The sequence below is a fragment of the Anomaloglossus baeobatrachus genome, chromosome 3, assembly GCF_048569485.1.
Source record: "Anomaloglossus baeobatrachus isolate aAnoBae1 chromosome 3, aAnoBae1.hap1, whole genome shotgun sequence".
Taxonomy (NCBI): Eukaryota; Metazoa; Chordata; class Amphibia; order Anura; family Aromobatidae; genus Anomaloglossus; species Anomaloglossus baeobatrachus.
In genome coordinates, this window is record NC_134355.1 from 386,058,765 (window position 1) to 386,073,755 (window position 14,991).

The following is a 14,991-nucleotide window of genomic DNA, read 5'->3' on the forward strand; positions in this document are numbered from 1 at the left end:
TTACAGCCACGGCCTTCAGGTCTTGCTTGTTTGTGGGTCTTTCCGTCTTAAGTCTGGATTTGAGCAAGTGAAATGCATGCTCAATTGGGTTAAGATCTGGTGATTGACTTGGCCATTGCAGAATGTTCCACTTTTTTGCACTCATGAACTCCTGGGTAGCTTTGGCTGTATGCTTGGGGTCATTGTCCATCTGTACTATGAAGCCTCTGTAAAACATGGTGGAGGCCATGCATGCCCATGCCATCATGTTGCCTCCACCATGTTTTACAGAGGATGCGGTGTGCCTTGGATCATGTGCCGTTCCCTTTCTTCTCCAAACTTTTTTCTTCCCATCATTCTGGTACAGGTTGATCTTGGTCTCATATGTCCATAGAATACTTTTCCAGAACTGAGCTGGCTTCATGACGTGTTTTTCAGCAAATTTAACTCTGGCCTGTCTATTTTTGGAATTGATGAATGGTTTGCATCTAGATGTGAACCCTTTGTATTTACTTTCATGGAGTCTTCTCTTTACTGTTGACTTAGAGACAGATACACCTACTTCACTGAGAGTGTTTGGACTTCAGTTGATGTTGTGAACGGGTTCTTCTTCACCAAAGAAAGTATGCGGCGATCATCCACCACTGTTGTCATCCGTGGATGCCCAGGCCTTTTTGAGTTCCTAAGCTCACCAGTCAATTCCTTTTTTCTCAGAGTGTACCCGACTGTTGATTTTGCTACTCCAAGCATGTCTGCTATCTCTCTGATGGATTTTTTCTTTTTTTCAGCCTCAGGATGTTCTGCTTCACCTCAATTGAGAGTTCCTTAGACCGCATGTTGTCTGGTCACAGCAACAGCTTCCAAATGCAAAACCACACACCTGTAATCAACCCCAGACCTTTTAACTACTTCATTGATTACAGGTTAACGAGGGAGACGCCTTCAGAGTTAATTGCAGCCCTTAGAGTCCCTTGTCCAATTACTTTTGGTCCCTTGAAAAAGAGGAGGCTATGCATTACAGAGCTATGATTCCTAAACCCTTTCTCCGATTTGGATGTGAAAACTCTCATATTGCAGCTGGGAGTGTGCACTTTCAGCCCATATTATATATATAATTGTATTTCTGAACATGTTTTTGTAAACAGCTAAAATAACAAAACTTGTGTCACTGTCCAAATATTTCTGGCCCTGACTGTATGTAAACATTGAATATAGGAATCATGTCAGTGCACTACTAATATTGAAAAAAATTAGATACTTGGTTTACACACTGGCCAATTCATGTAAGCCAACGACAAGGCGTACCTTTCTTTGTCAGGGACCTATCCTAATATGCTTCTATCTGAGTTAAAAAACCTACAAGTAATGGGCAGGTAGGATCCATCATCCAGCTAAATGAAAACTCTCTGACTGAGGGTGCAGTGCAGGTTTAGAATGCTGTTAGCCTGCAGATTAACCCCATATCTGCAGGTTTATAGCATTTTTCCACATGACAGGTTCTCTTAAAGTATGCATCTGAACAGCGGTCTCCTTGTTTAAACAGGTTTATAAACGACTACCTACCACCAGTAATTATTTAATGCCACTGGTGGGTTCATGTAAGTGGACCTTTATACATAGTCTCTCTATACCATATGGCCTTAAAGTTTTGTGAAATCTAGTAAAAGGTCTTTAATAACCAAAAACTGGTGATATTACACACATAGTTAAACATGTATCCTGACATAGATAAATTATCCTCAATCCTTTGAATAATTGCTAGATCTGTGTAGGTTCCAGCACTGGGACCATCAGTGACTGATCGAATGTGGGACTTGTGTCCTTTGCTCTCCCCTGGATGTAGTCTGTAAGAGGCTGAATGGACCAGCTCAATTCCAAGCTCTATTTAGTTTGATTAGAGATTTGATATTAGACAAATTTGCTATGAACCATAGATAGATTGCTCAGCCATTTCACAGGATAGATACTGCATTACTTGGCTCAGTTTGCACCAAGGATATTTGATGGTCTTCTAATCTTTTAATGACGTTTATAAAAAGTAATGGCATGAGACTTGCAACCATCAGAATAAAATTTGGAAAAATTGTCAACTTTATGTTTCAGGAAGTTGGAGGTTGAGGTGAGACATCATAGGAAATCATTAGATGAGATGTCATCATGGGATTTGAGTGTCACGCTAGAAGTTGCATATTGCATGCGACTTATATTGAGGCCTATGGCAAGTCTGTAATATGCAACTTGCAACCAGCAACAGAAACTCCAACACATTTGGTACCAAATGTAACCCTGTGTTGTAGTCACAGTATATTGCAGGCATCGTAGAAAATAATAGGAAATTATTACATCCAATGTTGTGCGACACTGAAATGGCAGTGACATAATGCAACATGTGATCATGTAGACCTAGCTTTAGTTTGGAAGCAATTTCCAGCCCAGCCTATTGTATTTTCCCTTTTTCAGTATGTGTCAGTTGTTTATCTCTTGCATTCTATATTTAGAGGGATATTAACTTTACCTGTAAGTTCTTCAGTTACTGAAACTGTTACATTCATCCCCTCTCCGTTTACCACACTTTGTAACTCTGCTCGAGTGAAACTAAAGTGCAAGGATCCTGAGATCTACAAAACAAATTATCAGGATATATCACTAAAATATATTTACCATTGTTAGAAGCATATTTTACATCATGGTACAAGGAATGCACATACTCAATCCTTGAATCCATGGGACTTACAATCCACAGCTTTAGGACTTTAAATAACTGGCTTCATGAAGCTTTCTTTTTTAAATGATTTGTCCACTATTCGGACATCCCCTTCTCATTCCCCATTTTTCCCCCATTAAAATAATAAAGCCTGTACTCACCACCCATGTTAGTACCGTTCTAGCAATGTCAGCACTCACGTTCCCGATGCTCACGTGAACTTGTTACGTCATGTGAGTCCCACACCTAATCACCACCATCTTCCCTCTCCCCGCCATTGGATGGATAAGTATTATCAGGAAGTGAGTGACCAGCCACAGCTCTCACCACATGTTGATTAGTTATATGTCTGAAGGTGGGGACAGTGAAGCTGATTGGACGCGGGGCTCACATGGCGCCACAACATCACATGAGCCCCAGGAACAGCGCCAGCACAGGAGGTGAGTGAGTGAAGCTTTTTTAATTTTAAAGGGAATCTGCCAGCAGGTTTTTGCAACCTCATCTGACAGCAGCATGATGTACATAAATAGATTCTGAATCCAACAATGTATCACTTAGATTACACATATATAACATTATCTCAGCATAGTAACATTTTTTTTTAAATACATCCAATTGTATAAATTATTATTATTATAATAATATAGATTGATTAAAATCAACTTAAAAATGAACACTATTTGTGGGGAAAACTCCTTTAAGCCTAAATCGCGTCAAAACATTGCACAATATGGGGTCAAAAAAATCCACACTATTTCATATTTTCAAGATCCTAGTGCTGTTGTCTTTTTTAGATTTTTCGGATTATATTCAAGGAGTACATCCATCCTTCTGGCAATGTGCACAGGGCATTCCGGTCTTTTGCATAAGAAAAGTAGTGAAGTCCACATTATATGATTGCTGTACGTCAGTTCATATAGAAAGAAAATCCAATAAATGAGATCATTTCATAAAAATGTGATAAGAACAGCCAACTTTTAACTTGATGTTCTCAAAAACAAGATTTATGTGCCAAACTGATCAGAAAACATGACTGTTGATAAACTACACAACATACATACCTCATATGTTTTATTGACGCCATTTACATTTTCCAAATTATAGAGTGGTTTCACTGATATCATTACATTTCCTTTTACTAGTGAGTCTGAGGTATACCTAAAATTGTAAATAATATTAAATAGATGATAGATAGATAGATAGATAGATAGATAGATAGATAGATATAGATAGATAGATAGATATAGATAGAAGATAGACATATTTATGAGATAGACTCACTTTGCTGTGACTGTACCAGTAAGGATCACCATCTTCGAATCAATGTAGAAAGTTGGTATATCTAAGATTACATCAAACTTTGGAAAAGCTGCAAAACATAAAAAACATAAAAGTTTATGTGACATTTAGAACTGAAAATAGGAATATTTAATTTGGTATTGGATCTGATCAGTAATAAGGCAGTGTGAGCGGTAGTGACAATCGTCAGATTTATCATCATTGCAATCAGAAAATGTACACGTCACATGGTCTGATAAGTTTATTGAGAAAGTTGCCTTGAAAGTTTTCTATTATTCCATTACAATACATAAATATATTAAAACTTACCATATTCAGCAATGGAAAAATTAGCAGACTTTTGATGACCCTATGGAGCAGAAAAATAAATAATGAAAGTAGAAAATGATTGATGTAATAAGGCACACATACCCCGTCCTCTGAATAAGCAATCAATGTGATCGTTGACTTCCTAATGTGCCCAGGGAACTTATCCTATTTTCCATTAGTAATTCTAGCCTATCACTTTCTGAAGAATGTGAAAATTAATAACTACTGGTACCAGTTGTGGGATTGAAGTACTGAGAAATCAACAAATTTGTCATGGATGTGTGACTGAAAATCTGGCCAAAATCTGTTTTTTTCTATAGCATTTACATAGATTTCACAAAAATACATTGAGATTTAAACATTTCAGCACCAAATCTGCTATAACTGAGTATACTGTACCTTAAAGGGTCTCTGTCAGCACAGAATGACTGTTCAAACCATGTACAGATGCTCAGAGCATTATGTCAGGGCCAATCATTTAAATACACCTTCCTACCTGCTTGATTTTCATCTCTCTCCAACATTATTTAGCTCTATAAAGCCAAAGCTGTCAATCAAAGAAGAGATGGTCTAATTATAAGGAGATGAACATACTACCCACATTCCCCCTTGAAGACATGACAAGTGTTATTTTGTTATGTAATGTGAACTGTGACGTGTTAGTAATGTTGAAATGTGTTTTGCCTGACAACAGAGAAATAAAGGGTTAATGTTTGGGACTAGCTCAGAGTGGGCGGGACTAGGGGGAAAGGACAGGGACGTTTCCTGCCAGGAGTTCAGATAGGGCCCAGCCTGTGACAGAAGCAGACCTAAGGTCTGACTAGACAGCAGTGCTGCTTAACTTAGGTGTCCCTAAAGTTAGAAAGAGAGAGAGGGTGATAGCGAGATTCCGAGTAAAGAGTGACCTTGTCAGAGAAAAGCAAGTTCTTGAGGAAAGAAAGAGAGAATTGACAGTGCAGAGTGATCAACAGGAGATGGGTACAGGGATAGAACACCTAGCAGTATGGCCCAGAGATTATAACTCAGAAAAAGGTAACAGGCCAGGACGGTACAGAAAATGTGAGACTAAGAGAGTGCTCCGGGCGGGGGTTTCCTAAGCATCAGCAAGCTAGAAGCTAAGTTCGGCTATATAAGCAAATCAGTTCCTTAAAGAGGAAAATGGGCTGCGGAAACGCGGATTGAAGATATGACTTTCACTAACTGGACTGTAGTACTGATCTGGGTTGTGGTGAATGACGTGAGACTAGTGAAGGCATGAACAAGTGAAGTAGAAGAAGTAAAGAGATTGTGTATACAGATCATCTGTGAAAAAAGAAGAAATATACGAGAAGTTAGGCATCCGCTATCTACTGTACATAGTTGTTATCAAGTGGCTGTAGAGTAAAACACATTTGTTTTTAACTTGTGGTTTCGCTCATTCACCTGTGAAACATCTGGTCGTGGGCAGCCGAAGACATCAGCATCATGCGGCCTGCATCCACACATCCAGCCAGGACCCTCATGTTCATGTAGCGTAAGAGATGACTACATTACCCATGGCTACCTCCCCATGCCACATTACAGAGACAGAGGGGAAACAAGCAGGTGCTAAGGTGCATTTAAATATTTGACCCCGCCATGATTCATGAGCACCTGTACTTGATTTGAGCAGTCATTCTGTGCTGACAGAGTCCTTTTAACTTCACCAATGCAAATATGAAACATTTTACACATTATCTTTGAAAGAAACACAAATATTACTAGTTGACAAAGACTAGTATGTATAAAGAGGGTGTTCCCTTTCAGAAAAGTTTTTCCTATTAGACAAAAGAAAACTTGGGCCTTGTGCGCACACTGCTTTATTTGCTGCGCTTTTGCTGCTTTTTTGGTGCGTTGGTCCTAAACTGCATATATGACCTTCCCCAGTAAAGTCTATGAGAAATCCGAAAGCCCGTGCATATGTTGCTTCTTTTTTCCTTGCAGATTTGGTTGCAGAAAAAAGAAACACCATGTCACTTCTTTTCTGTGTTTTTCCCTGCGTTTTGCCATTGAAAATCTTAAAAAAATGCAGGGGCAAAAACGCATCAAAATGTAGCAAAAACGCACTAAAACGTGGCAAAAAAACGCACGCGCTTTTTGATGCTTTTTTTCAGCCAGAAGTCGTTTTTGGCTGAAGAAATAAAACTGCAGTGTGCGCACATACCCTTACTCAACCTTTCCAGGCAACTGAGCTCACTGATTGGCTGTGGCTCTGTCAACATGATGTCATCGCTGCAGACAACAAAGACACTTCAGCAGTGGTAGAGATCAGTGCTAGGCCTGGGGGAGGGGAGTAAACAAGAGTTTATTTTTTTACAACTAATGGAGGATATACAAAAATCTTTTCCAAAATGACACAACCCCTTTTAGGACTAGCTTACATGATATTTATAACCCCACGTCCTTAGCATTACTGGGGTAAATCTTCTTAAATACTTACATTTGATGTGGCCTGTATCTTCCAGTCACCTAGCAAAACTTGGTCCGACAGCAGAAACGCTTTTGAGATAGTTCCCAAGACTGGCTTCATTTTTAGCCACTGCTGGACTATATTACTTTGTGGATCCTTTCAATACAGATATAATAAAACCATAAACATAAAGAATGCACATGCCGTAAGTTAAACAACCCAAAGGGAGAAAAAAATAACTTGTGATTTGCCATTTTTTAGTTTCTGCTCCTCTACAAAAAATGAAATAAAAAGAGATGAAAACATTATATGGACCAATAAAAACATCAGCTTGTCACATAAGAACAGGCCCTCAAAGAGTTTTATTGGTGGAAAACCAAAAACGTTATGAGTCTTAGAAAACGGAGGCACAGACAAGTCTTTTATAAAGCAATTCTGATTTTTTTTTCATTATTTAAATAAAAAAAATGTTTAGTAGACTCTTATCGCTGTAATTCAACCTGTAAAATCATGTCGCCACGTCGCTTTTACCACACACTAAACATAACTTTTTTCGCAATTTCACTACCATTTTTTAAAATGGACAGTGGATTTCAAAACTACTCGTCTCGAGAAAACAAAACCCCATACTGTAATGTCAATGAAAAAAATTAAAAAATCAAGTCCCTTGAGAGAATGGGGGGAATAAACAAAAGTGAAAATATGTAAAATCTCCCACTCATGAAGGGTTTAATCTTCCTCTAAAACTACAGAAGCAAAGTCTTCCACAATTAGTGTCCAGCTTCTTCTTCGCATACAATAAGACATACCTTGATGATGATGTCCACATCTCCTTTGTGAGGCCTCAGATCATGATTTACAGAGATGACTCGTATTCTGACGCTTTCTCCAGGCTTGTACGTAGCCTTGTCAGTTTGTATGAATATCGAAGTATTCTTCATCTGCATCTTCACTTGTATTCGCTGGGAAAATGCTAATGTATAGTCACCGCAGCCAATCACAGCCAGTGTATAAGAAGTGGTCGAAGGGTCTGCTGGTATCTGCCAAAAACATAATATTGTGTTTTGGTTGTTTTATCCTGAAGCTGTTGTCACTTCCAATAGGTTTAAGTTATGGTTCCAACGCCTATCCAAATTCTTTTTCACCTTTTTATAACTTAAAGGGAATCTGTCAGGTCATTTTTGGTGATGGAAGTAATGATGTAGGCCTGGCTGAGCTCATTCTGTAAATGTATTTTTTTTGTCAGACTTAACCACCTTTGTCCACTATAGTCTGTGAGCCTCACAGTTCTAAGTAGTCTGCTTGTAGTAGTCTCACGTGCCTCCTAGTCCTCCATATATTAATGCCTAAGATGCCTAAGATGCATGTCCATCTGCGCCCATGAAACCCGCCCTGCCAACATCACCTAGGTTTCCAAAATCTCATGTGTGCATAGTTAAAGTGCCTGTGTACTAAAATTACAATTTGTAGGAGCCCAGTCCTCAGACATGCTAACAAATTAGGATTATAGTATACAGTTGTAGTGCCAGGACATAGTGTGGGCACACCATTGGGAAAATCACATACCACATGCTCCCTGCTCTCTGTAACCCTATCAAAGGTCATACCAGATTGGTGGGGGTCTATAGCCTACTTTGGGACCGGGACAGTGTAATATGGGACTCCATAGCATATATTCTGGATTCTGTTGACTACTGGACAGGCCTAGACATAGAAAGTGCAAACAGTTACAGTTATGTTTTGACCTTATCAGATCATAGTTTGGCAGTAACATGCAACGAGATAGGAAGGAGATGTTTTATGAACACCAAATCCAAATAAAGTCAATAATAATTCAAAATGAACTTCCATGTGTTCTGTCTTGGACAGAAGGAATCTCAAATCAGGCCAAAATGATGACAGCGATCAAACAATAAGATAAGTTCAGTCATCGCTTTCTTTGTCTCTTTTTAGAATATGAGTAATACTCTAAATATACAGTTAGGTCCAGAAATATTTGGACAGTGACACAATTTTTGCGAGTTGGGCTCTGCATGCCACCACATTGGATTTGAAATGAAACCTCTACAACAGAATTCAAGTGCAGATTGTAATGTTTAATTTGAAGGTTTGAACAAAAATATCTGATAGAAATTGTAGGAATTGTACACATTTCTTTACAAACACTCCACATTTTAGGAGGTCAAAAGTAATTGGACAAATAAACCAAACCCAAACAAAATATTTTTAGTTTCAATATTTTGTTGCGAATCCTTTGGAGGCAATCACTGCCTTAAGTCTGGAACCCATGGACATCACCAAACGCTGGGTTTCCTCCTTCTTAATGCTTTGACAGGCCTTTACAGCCGCAGCCTTCAGGTCTTGCTTGTTTGTGGGTCTTTCCGTCTTAAGTCTGGATTTGAGCAAGTGAAATGCATGCTCAATTGGGTTAAGATCTGGTGACTGACTTGGCCATTGCAGAATGTTCCACTTTTTTGCACTCATGAACTCCTGGGTAGCTTTGGCTGTATGCTTGGGGTCATTGTCCATCTGTACTATGAAGCGCCGTCCGATCAACTTTGCGGCATTTGGCTGAATCTGGGCTGAAAGTATATCCCGGTACACTTCAGAATTCATCCGGCTACTCTTGTCTGCTGTTATGTCATCAATAAACACAAGTGACCCAGTGCCATTGAAAACCATGCATGCCCATGCCATCACGTTGCCTCCACCATGTTTTACAGAGGATGTGGTGTGCCTTGGATCATGTGCTGTTCCCTTTCTTCTCCAAACTTTTTTCTTCCCATCATTCTGGTACAGGTTGATCTTTGTCTCATCTGTCCATAGAATACTTTTCCAGAACTGAGCTGGCTTCATGAGGTGTTTTTCAGCAAATTTAACTCTGGCCTGTCTATTTTTGGAATTGATGAATGGTTTGCATCTAGATGTGAACCCTTTGTATTTACTTTCATGGAGTCTTCTCTTTACTGTTGACTTAGAGACAGATACACCTACTTCACTGAGAGTGTTCTGGACTTCAGTTGATGTTGTGAACGGGTTCTTCTTCACCAAAGAAAGTATGCGGCGATCATCCACCACTGTTGTCATCCGTGGACGCCCAGGCCTTTTTGAGTTCCCAAGCTCACCAGTCAATTCCTTTTTTCTCAGAATGTACCCGACTGTTGATTTTGCTACTCCAAGCATGTCTGCTATCTCTCTGATGGATTTTTTCTTTTTTTTCAGCCTCAGGATGTTCTGCTTCACCTCAATTGAGAGTTCCTTAGACCGCATGTTGTCTGGTCACAGCAACAGCGTCCAAATGCAAAACCACACACCTGTAATCAACCCCAGACCTTTTAACTACTTCATTGATTACAGGTTAACGAGGGAGACGCCTTCAGAGTTAATTGCAGCCCTTAGAGTCCCTTGTCCAATTACTTTTGGTCCCTTGAAAAAGAGGAGGCTATGCATTACAGAGCTATGATTCCTAAACCCTTTCTCCGATTTGGATGTGAAAACTCTCATATTGCAGCTGGGAGTGTGCACTTTCAGCCCATATTATATATATATAATTGTATTTCTGAACATGTTTTTGTAAACAGCTAAAATAACAAAACTTGTGTCACTGTCCAAATATTTCTGGACCTAACTGTATAAATAGAATGACTTACAACTACAAGTTGCATTAGATATATCATGTATATATGATATGTATATCATGTAATGTACTTACTGCGGGTATACTGATTGTTCCAATATCATCTATAAAAAGATCAAAAAGATCCACGTCACTCACACAATATAAAAAGATTATTATAACTGGGAATAAAATATATGATGTGTAATCAAAGTATGTTTTACACTCACCATTATGGAATGCTTTGCTTACATTCACCAAAATAGAAGTAGTAGTCATAATCCCTGCGGACACTACCATTTCAGAATATTTCGCCCCAAACCAGTGGACAGCCAATGTTGTGTTTTCACCGGGGAGAATGTAACTTGGTGCTGTAATGTAATATGATGGTCTGGAAGGCAAAATTAACATTATTCTAATTGATCAGAAACTTCCATTATCACCAGATACATAGATAGCTATGACCAGACGACTATCAGTTTTCCAAAATATTCTTTGCTGTGAACCCTGATTCTAGGATTTAATGGCAAGAATAAGTGGTCCACTGATGACCTGGAAGCACTTATATTTTTGGCCCTGCTTCCCCTCTCATTTAAATGGAACTTGTCATTATGAAAATACATGACCATTGAGGAAGGATTCTCCAGTCGTGCTGTATGTGTGTTACCCACCAATACCATCTGTAAATAATACACGAACTGCATGTGACTTGGTTTAAAATTGGCCACAGCAGCCTTTATTACCTATTATTTACATACTAACACAAGGGGGCGCCGTCCAACGGGCGACCCCAACAAATAACAATAGGTAACACAGTAACCAATACAGTAAATATACAACCCTGAGTAGGCCCAGTCCAGGAACCACTTCTCACCCCAGTATCCCTGGCCGCAACACACCGACCCAGAGATGAGGTATTAATCACCTACGGATTAACCCCCCAACTTTGCAGAACCCCGTGCCTGCAACATCCCGGAACCTGGAGCCACCATACCAAGATGGTGTCTCTCTGTCCAGTTACCATTGCCTTCAACCGCCTCTGGACCAGACCTACCCCCCGCTGCTGTGACAAAGAAACAACCCAGACCAAATTCCCCTCGGCATTAAACACAAGGGAGGGTGGGCGGGGATCGTTCCATATCCGGAAGTCAAGAGAGAGGCGGTAAGTCAAAGTCCTTTACTTACACCCCTCAACTGTCCCACCTCTTCCTCCAGGGAACTCCTCCTACCCACCAATCCCTTTACTCTGTCTTATAAACAAACCATTCCTGTTTCCATTAACCCCATCACTCCTTCCCTTCCTTCTAGTCATGTCGCCCCTCCACCCTATGGGTTCCATGGCTTTCCTGACCATTGAGGAAGGATTCTCCAGTCGTGCTGTATGTGTGTTACCCACCAATACCATCTGTAAATAATACACGAACTGCATGTGACTTGGTTTAAAATTGGCCACAGCAGCCTTTATTACCTATTATTTACATACTAACATAAGGGGGCGCCGTCCAACGGGCGACCCCAACAAATAACAATAGGTAACACAGTAACCAATACAGTAAATATACAACCCTGAGTAGGCCCAGTCCAGGAACCACTTCTCACCCCAGTATCCCTGGCCGCAACACACCGACCCAGAGATGAGGTATTAATCACCTACGGATTAACCCCCCAACTTTGCAGAACCCCGTGCCTGCAACATCCCGGAACCTGGAGCCACCATACCAAGATGGTGTCTCTCTGTCCAGTTACCATTGCCTTCAACCGCCTCTGGACCAGACCTACCCCCCGCCACAGGACAGGGCACGTGACTCCTTACGTGGCCTGGACCCGCCACACACCAAAAGCTTGTACCACACCTCCACGCAATCCCAGCGTCCACAAAACAGCACCAAGCACGTGAAGATGCACCCCCATCGCATCCCCAAAACCACCAGATCAGCGCCACCAACTTTTGGCGCCGCCCCCCCAATAAGGCTCAATTGATACTGCCTATCGCACGAGCCACACGCCATTCCAACCTGCTCACACTATCAAAACTACCCCACGATTAAGCTCAGGTATGTCTTACACAATGCAACAACCAACTATTTTTTTTTTTTTTTTTTTAAAACATTCATAAATAACTTCTCGAGATACCAAATCGCTGCCTCCAATTTACTGGACCAGTACCATCGACCCGTCCAGACCCAACTGGCAACATTCAGGCGAGCCTCAGACCGTCGAGGCCCCGAGAACCAACGAATGCCCAAATATCCAAATGAGGCACACCCTCACCACAAAAACCCAGGGGTTATAAACCCACAGATAACACCAACCTGTTACGCCAACCCATTCCACTCCCAAAAGACTCAAATGCCCCCATTGCCTTAACCCGATAACAACTGAGACCAAACGTAACACCGAAACAAGAGGACTCCCACCTCCCAATACTTCTCACAACCCCTTTTCTGAGCCCACCGAGGGGCCTCCGTGGCAGCCCAATCCAGAAGGAATACGACCCATAGTATTCCGGGCGCCCACCCCCGCCACCTGCAATCAAGTCTGCAGCACTGCCACAAAATGGTACCTTAACAAACGCGACACAATAATGAGCCTGGGCGCCCTCACAACATAATTCCGCACCCGGGACCGCGTATAACAACACCAACCTTCACCACCCGCCTAATCTAATTCGGTGAGCGACAAAGCCGGCGCTCAACCCACTGCACCACCTCGGACACATCCTCCAACATCCAACCTCCGCTCTTGACCGTAGATGGGCTGACCAACCCCACAATCTCAAAGCCCCCCAAAAGGCTAACACAAACCGTTTTGGACAAGGGAAACAAAAACCCGCTCGTGCTCAGATGAACATAGCCGCCACAAACCACTCACCAAACGCTGCCGCAAAACAACGGAGACGGACCCTTGTATCCCGCTCCCTCACACCCTTACGACCAAACCCTTCAAGGCCTGCCGCGCCCTAAGATCCTGCGAAAACATCTCTCCACATCTAATCCTTAACAAGACAGCCACAGCCGCCACGCTCTGCTCCACTGCGGACGCCGGCCTAGCAGCCTGAAAACCGTTACTCACCACTGCCAACGCCACCATCAAATACTCCACCGGGCCTTCCTCACACATTGTCCCAAACGTTATCCGCGCCACCCATACTTCTGAATATCAGCCCCAAATAACCTCAGTCACTGGGCACCGAGCCGCTCCCCAACACAGCCACACCAGACTCCACAAGCCCTCCGGACACACCGTGCCCACCTCGTCTGCTACCCGGCCTCAACTCCCGAGACCTGCAGAACTGGAAGGAAACACAGCAGCTGCTATTCCCTTGGCGAACCCCAGTACTGGTTGCGCCACGCATAACATTTTTTTTTTTTTTTTTTTTTTAAAACACATCCAATTGAGAAACCAACTGTCGCAAGTACGCCACCCTTGGCCCCAGGATTAGCAAACCAACTATTAATCGAATTCTCCACCAACTGATAGCCAGAATGACAGCACACCTTCCTCTTGGAAAAAACTGCCAACCTCCACCACCCGACCACTACCACCGATTGGAAGCGCTACCCCACAATGCCCAACCAGAAAACAACTGGACCCGCTGCCTCCGAGTACCGCAGCTACGTTCCATCAGGTAGCACCTTACCCAGCCACAATCCGCGGCCACTAAATCGCCGTAAGAAAAAACCTCCTACACCATCAGATCATCATTGATCTCCCTCGTGACCACACACAAAGGATCCGATGGCTGCACCCTTGGCGCAGCCATCGCCAGCCGTCCAGCAGACACGCACCCCAGCGGCGTAACTCTGCACCCGTGGTTCGACCGCCCCTGCAAAGACTGCACCGCCTGAAACCGCACCGTCTTAGCTGACCTAACTGCCTCTATCGCAGCCCATAGGACCACACCATTACCCACAAATCCTACCCCTCTGACCATAACATCAAACTTTATCCCCACAAACCGTATCACTGGCGTTGGACCCTCAGTCTTCGCCTGCGCCAACAGGCCCAAAAGAGTATCCACCACCATCTGTAATAAAACAATCAACCTCAACGAATCATCAACCCGCCAACCCGATGTAAAGAGAATCAACCTATAATGAATAAGAGGTGTAAGCTGGGACACACCACGCACAAACCACTCCACCAAGAAATAACCGCCTCCAAAGGAACATAAAATGGGACAACAACCCATTAGCACCCACCGATCAACATAATAATAACTCCCCTCCCCACCGCAGCACCAGAACTGCTAGCTAGCAGGGTGGACCAGTAACAACCTAAATGCCGCCTCCAAATTCGCCTTTGCCATCAATGCTCCCCGGCTCACCGCCTTTACCAAATCCCACCCTCTGTCAAACGACACATAATAAACCGCCGACAATTCTGGAGCCAAGCAGGCATACACCGATGACTCCTCCAGATAAGATACGTTTTGAACAAGCCGAAATATATACATCTATATACGGCTCATTTCCGGCACTACCCCCCAACAGAGAAACCGAATCGTGACAAGGAGGGCCCCGAATGGCCCACCCATCCTGCCCAACACCACTTCCTGACCCCTCTTTCCACTGACAACCACCAGGTGTCCCCTAGCCCAGCGCAAACTTCCAATAAGGAGGCAAAGATCCACCAATATAAATAGAATGATGCAGA